This window comes from Ornithodoros turicata, chromosome 9, assembly GCF_037126465.1.
Source record: "Ornithodoros turicata isolate Travis chromosome 9, ASM3712646v1, whole genome shotgun sequence".
NCBI lineage: Eukaryota > Metazoa > Arthropoda > Arachnida > Ixodida > Argasidae > Ornithodoros > Ornithodoros turicata.
The window spans coordinates 41,689,012-41,695,867 of NC_088209.1; the positions used below are offsets into that span (position 1 = coordinate 41,689,012).

Genomic DNA, 6,856 nt, shown 5'->3' on the forward strand with positions numbered 1-6,856 from the left:
AGCATGGATGCAATATATCTCTGTGGTGCCCAAGTCGAGACATTGCTGCTTGTCTCAAAGGGCATCCCATTTTGCATGGAGGCTCAGATGTCTGTCAGCGACCAAAGCAGCAACAGGTGATGCCACATGCTTGCTATTTCTTCTGGTTACTGGCCTTGTCACAAATTTCTGCAGGTCCAGCATGGATGCAATATATCTCTGTGGTGCCCAAGTCGAGACATTGCTGCTTGTCTCAAAGGGCATCCCATTTTGCATGGAGGCTCAGATGTCTGTCAGCGACCAAAGCAGCAACAGGTGATGCCACATGCTTGCTATTTCTTCTGGTTACTGGCCTTGTCACAAATTTCTGCAGGTCCAGCATGGATGCAATATATCTCTGTGGTGCCCAAGTCGAGACATTGCTGCTTGTCTCAAAGGGCATCCCATTTTGCATGGAGGCTCAGATGTCTGTCAGCGACCAAAGCAGCAACAGGTGATGCCACATGCTTGCTATTTCTTCTGGTTACTGGCCTTGTCACAAATTTCTGCAGGTCCAGCATGGATGCAATATATCTCTGTGGTGCCCAAGTCGAGACATTGCTGCTTGTCTCAAAGGGCATCCCATTTTGCATGGAGGCTCAGATGTCTGTCAGCGACCAAAGCAGCAACAGGTGATGCCACATGTTGCTACTTCTTCTGGTTACTGGCCTTGTCACAAATTTCTGCAGGTCCAGCATGGATGCAATATATCTCTGTGGTGCCCAAGTCGAGACATTGCTGCTTGTCTCAAAGAGCATCCCATTTTGCATGGATGCTCTGATGACTGTCAGCGACCAAAGCAGCAACAGGTGATGCCACATGTTGCTATTTCTTCTGGTTACTGGCCTTGTCACAAATTTCTGCAGGTCCAGCATGGATGCAATATATCTCTGTGGTGCCCAAGTCGAGACATTGCTACTTGTTTCAAAGGGCATCCCATTTTGCATGGAGGCTCAGATGTCTGTCAGCGACCAAAGCAGCAACAGGTGATGCCACATGCTTGCTATTTCTTCTGGTTACTGGCCTTGTCACAAATTTCTGCAGGTCCAGCATGGATGCAATATATCTCTGTGGTGCCCAAGTCGAGACATTGCTACTTGTTTCAAAGGGCATCCCATTTTGCATGGAGGCTCAGATGTCTGTCAGCGACCAAAGCAGCAACAGGTGATGCCACATGTTGCTATTTCTTCTGGTTACTGGCCTTGTCACAAATTTCTGCAGGTCCAGCATGGATGCAATATATCTCTGTGGTGCCCAAGTCGAGACATTGCTGCTTGTCTCAAAGGGCATCCCATTTTGCATGGAGGCTCAGATGTCTGTCAGCGACCAAAGCAGCAACAGGTGATGCCACATGCTTGCTATTTCTTCTGGTTACTGGCCTTGTCACAAATTTCTGCAGGTCCAGCATGGATGCAATATATCTCTGTGGTGCCCAAGTCGAGACATTGCTGCTTGTCTCAAAGGGCATCCCATTTTGCATGGAGGCTCAGATGTCTGTCAGCGACCAAAGCAGCAACAGGTGATGCCACATGCTTGCTATTTCTTCTGGTTACTGGCCTTGTCACAAATTTCTGCAGGTCCAGCATGGATGCAATATATCTCTGTGGTGCCCAAGTCGAGACATTGCTGCTTGTCTCAAAGGGCATCCCATTTTGCATGGAGGCTCAGATGTCTGTCAGCGACCAAAGCAGCAACAGGTGATGCCACATGCTTGCTATTTCTTCTGGTTACTGGCCTTGTCACAAATTTCTGCAGGTCCAGCATGGATGCAATATATCTCTGTGGTGCCCAAGTCGAGACATTGCTGCTTGTCTCAAAGGGCATCCCATTTTGCATGGAGGCTCAGATGTCTGTCAGCGACCAAAGCAGCAACAGGTGATGCCACATGTTGCTATTTCTTCTGGTTACTGGCCTTGTCACAAATTTCTGCAGGTCCAGCATGGATGCAATATATCTCTGTGGTGCCCAAGTCGAGACATTGCTGCTTGTCTCAAAGGGCATCCCATTTTGCATGGAGGCTCAGATGTCTGTCAGCGACCAAAGCAGCAACAGGTGATGCCACATGCTTGCTATTTCTTCTGGTTACTGGCCTTGTCACAAATTTCTGCAGGTCCAGCATGGATGCAATATATCTCTGTGGTGCCCAAGTCGAGACATTGCTGCTTGTCTCAAAGGGCATCCCATTTTGCATGGAGGCTCAGATGTCTGTCAGCGACCAAAGCAGCAACAGGTGATGCCACATGCTTGCTATTTCTTCTGGTTACTGGCCTTGTCACAAATTTCTGCAGGTCCAGCATGGATGCAATATATCTCTGTGGTGCCCAAGTCGAGACATTGCTGCTTGTCTCAAAGGGCATCCCATTTTGCATGGAGGCTCAGATGTCTGTCAGCGACCAAAGCAGCAACAGGTGATGCCACATGCTTGCTATTTCTTCTGGTTACTGGCCTTGTCACAAATTTCTGCAGGTCCAGCATGGATGCAATATATCTCTGTGGTGCCCAAGTCGAGACATTGCTGCTTGTCTCAAAGGGCATCCCATTTTGCATGGAGGCTCAGATGTCTGTCAGCGACCAAAGCAGCAACAGGTGATGCCACATGTTGCTACTTCTTCTGGTTACTGGCCTTGTCACAAATTTCTGCAGGTCCAGCATGGATGCAATATATCTCTGTGGTGCCCAAGTCGAGACATTGCTGCTTGTCTCAAAGAGCATCCCATTTTGCATGGATGCTCTGATGACTGTCAGCGACCAAAGCAGCAACAGGTGATGCCACATGTTGCTATTTCTTCTGGTTACTGGCCTTGTCACAAATTTCTGCAGGTCCAGCATGGATGCAATATATCTCTGTGGTGCCCAAGTCGAGACATTGCTACTTGTTTCAAAGGGCATCCCATTTTGCATGGAGGCTCAGATGTCTGTCAGCGACCAAAGCAGCAGGTGATGCCACATGTTGCTACTTCTTCTGGTTACTGGCCTTGTCACAAATTTCTGCAGGTCCAGCATGGATGCAATATATCTCTGTGGTGCCCAAGTCGAGACATTGCTACTTGTTTCAAAGGGCATCCCATTTTGCATGGAGGCTCAGATGTCTGTCAGCGACCAAAGCAGCAACAGGTGATGCCACATGTTGCTATTTCTTCTGGTTACTGGCCTTGTCACAAATTTCTGCAGGTCCAGCATGGATGCAATATATCTCTGTGGTGCCCAAGTCGAGACATTGCTACTTGTTTCAAAGGGCATCCCATTTTGCATGGAGGCTCAGATGTCTGTCAGCGACCAAAGCAGCAACAGGTGATGCCACATGTTGCTATTTCTTCTGGTTACTGGCCTTGTCACAAATTTCTGCAGGTCCAGCATGGATGCAATATATCTCTGTGGTGCCCAAGTCGAGACATTGCTACTTGTTTCAAAGGGCATCCCATTTTGCATGGAGGCTCAGATGTCTGTCAGCGACCAAAGCAGCAACAGGTGATGCCACATGTTGCTATTTCTTCTGGTTACTGGCCTTGTCACAAATTTCTGCAGGTCCAGCATGGATGCAATATATCTCTGTGGTGCCCAAGTCGAGACATTGCTACTTGTTTCAAAGGGCATCCCATTTTGCATGGAGGCTCAGATGTCTGTCAGCGACCAAAGCAGCAGGTGATGCCACATGTTGCTACTTCTTCTGGTTACTGGCCTTGTCACAAATTTCTGCAGGTCCAGCATGGATGCAATATATCTCTGTGGTGCCCAAGTCGAGACATTGCTACTTGTTTCAAAGGGCATCCCATTTTGCATGGAGGCTCAGATGTCTGTCAGCGACCAAAGCAGCAACAGGTGATGCCACATGTTGCTATTTCTTCTGGTTACTGGCCTTGTCACAAATTTCTGCAGGTCCAGCATGGATGCAATATATCTCTGTGGTGCCCAAGTCGAGACATTGCTACTTGTTTCAAAGGGCATCCCATTTTGCATGGAGGCTCAGATGTCTGTCAGCGACCAAAGCAGCAACAGGTGATGCCACATGTTGCTATTTCTTCTGGTTACTGGCCTTGTCACAAATTTCTGCAGGTCCAGCATGGATGCAATATATCTCTGTGGTGCCCAAGTCGAGACATTGCTACTTGTTTCAAAGGGCATCCCATTTTGCATGGAGGCTCAGATGTCTGTCAGCGACCAAAGCAGGAGGTGATGCCACATGTTGCTACTTCTTCTGGTTACTGGCCTTGTCACAAATTTCTGCAGGTCCACCATGGATGGAATATATATCCGTGGTGCCCAAGTTGAGACATTGCTGTGTTCCCTGTTGCTGCTTGTTTCGAAGGGACATCCCTTTTGTACAGGGGCTCTGGTGTCTATCAGCGACTGGACCACCAGCAGGTGATGCCACACGTTGCGATTTCTTCTTGATACTGGCTTTGCTACAAATTTTTGCAGGTCCAGCATGGATGCAATGGCCTTCTGTGATGCCGAGACATTGCTGTGTTCCCTGTTGCTGCTTGTTGCTGCCTGTAGCAAGATTGTGGTGGGTTAGAATCCTACCAGCGGCTCGTGGTAAGATTCGAATCGTACCACGGGTAATCATGGCAATAAACAGAGGCCTTCTTTGTTGCTTGCTACAAAGGAAACGTCCCTCACGCCTGGGCCCGCTTGCACGAAACTTCTGCTCGGATCTTAACCTTGAGGAATGTCCTTTAGCGCAGCCTTGCTAGTGCTTGTGTCACGTGCGTAAAGTTTTTATCAGCGAAATGCACTGCCAGAGCTGCGCCAAAGGAAATGCCTCAAGACTAGGATCCTAGCAGTCGCTCTTGCGGCTCAGTAACTGGAAAAAGCAACGAAAATACCAGTTGAGCTCGAGTTTGAATGTGAAAAATTGGGGAGAAAGTGAATTCTTCAACGGTAATACGATTACTTTAATCACCCATATTTATTGTTTCAGAGGGCACTTGGCAGTGGTGTTGCTCGTCGCTGGTTGGCCTGGGCATTCGTGTTCGTCCATGCACGTACCAGCAGACATATGTCGGCACAGTTCCCCTAGAAGTCGGCCCAGGACGCACATTTCCCTAGGGTGTCAGTCGTGACGTTGCCCACATACGTGAGGCCGACAACGGCAAGCCCTTTCACCATCACCACCACCACCACCACCAGCAGACATTGAAACTGTGTCCTAAGGCAGAAGGTACGCACCTTAACCTTTACTAGCAAGCTTCGAAGAGCACAAGCCGTTAAAGCTTCGTTAAATGCGACAAGTGAATTTTGATAAATCGTAGTTACAGGCATGGTCGTTTGGCTTGCTGAAGATAACCTGTAGCAAGTGTCTTGCGATCAACCGTGTGAGCCTTGTCATTGTCGACTAGTTTCTACCACCTAAATTACTAGAAGTAACACTTTTATGTGTTTTACGCGCGAAATTTCTCGCTATGAAGATGGACGACATGCACATTGCAGCCTCAGCTGCTGCTGCTACTGGGTTGCAGTTGAGGCAACATATGCGGTGCTGAATTCCGATTACTCTGCACTTGAAAGATGAGTGCAAAGTTATCTCTTTAGCGGCCTGTTGTGTTAGAAAGACATTTACAGACGCGCATGGAAGTCAACATAAGCGTTTACTAGTAAAAATTAGTAATTTTCCTCGTGAATGTGTACAATGTAACATATTTCTTAATTTATCAATCTTGCAGTCACCTTACGCTCCAGGCCGATGCTATGAAACTTGCTGCGAAAAGTTGCGATGCTGTATCGCAGAGTGCTGCAACGATGGACCGGACGGTGAAGGTGGGCGGAACATGAGGATCCAGCGCGAACTTCTGAACGAACATCTCAATGAACGTGATGTATCTAGTAGTGCTTTTTTACGGTTGGGAGATACTTCCCCTTTTTCTTCCCATAAAGGGACCAGTGCAACAAACGCGAACGCCTTCGAAATATTAGACACATGACTGCGCACAGATCGGGACTGGTTAATAGTCCTGAGGCGAGTTCGACGTGATTGTCTACTTTCGATTCACATCTTCGTTGGTTGGTTGGTTGGCTGGTTGGGTATTCCTTTGTTTGTCGCTTTTTGGTTCTTTTGTGACGGTCCTTGATTCTCCTTTGGTTATCTCGTTCGCCCTCATCTTTTCTCCTCCATTTTTGGTGTTTGTAGTCCGTTAGGAGGTTGGTGGCTTGTATAGTGCATCGAATGGTATCTGGTATAGCACGATCGATTAAACAATGCGCTTTCCATGCGTGCGTTGCTTTGTTCACCCGATGAAGCTATTGTTTCGTCGGAGCTTAACACAACGCAAACAACACAAACCCAGTCACACACTCTCATTTCCTGTATCTGTTTTGAAGTTCGTAATTTAGTGTTCGTTGTGCCTGCCATCTTTTATTCGAGATACTGTAATTGAGATGTGCTTTGAGAAATATATTTTTGTTCCTATGACTTGCACTTGTTTCCTTGCACATGTCACACTTATTCAGACTGTCTTGGTAGCGTGGTCATAAAATGCCTTCGAACCTGGCAAAAAGTAAGAAGTCCAAGTGCTCTTCTGACATCGTTTGGTACTCTGGTATGGACATTGCTTGCGGTTTTGTTCTCTTGCTGGTTCATGTGGTATGTCTGTAGTCCCTTGACATGCTATGCGTTTAGGATCGACACAGCAGCGGATGTGGTTTGCAATGGTAAGTGTAATTTACGTTTATGAGTTGATGAGTCATACTGGCAGGTGGCTGCTAGTGTCACTTCTCCTGAGCCCAGATTAACCGTTCGAGCCATCAGAACCTCAAAAGTGTGGAACTTAACCGGGCGAAAAGCAAGGTAGCTAGCTAGCTAGCTAGCTAGCTGTCAACGTAAAGATCAACGTGGACTTTG

At 47.5% G+C, this 6,856-nt stretch overlaps 1 long non-coding RNA gene across 1 annotated transcript; it reads left to right on the top strand.

Annotated features, from left to right (window-relative positions):
• Nucleotides 1-4,431: 4,431 nt before the first annotated feature.
• On the top strand, nucleotides 4,432-6,352 carry LOC135367997 (uncharacterized). Its single transcript, XR_010414610.1, has 3 exons — nucleotides 4,432-4,554; nucleotides 4,940-5,179; nucleotides 5,682-6,352. It is a non-coding gene; the product is annotated as an uncharacterized LOC135367997 (long non-coding RNA).
• The last annotated feature ends 504 nt before the right edge of the window (nucleotides 6,353-6,856 follow it).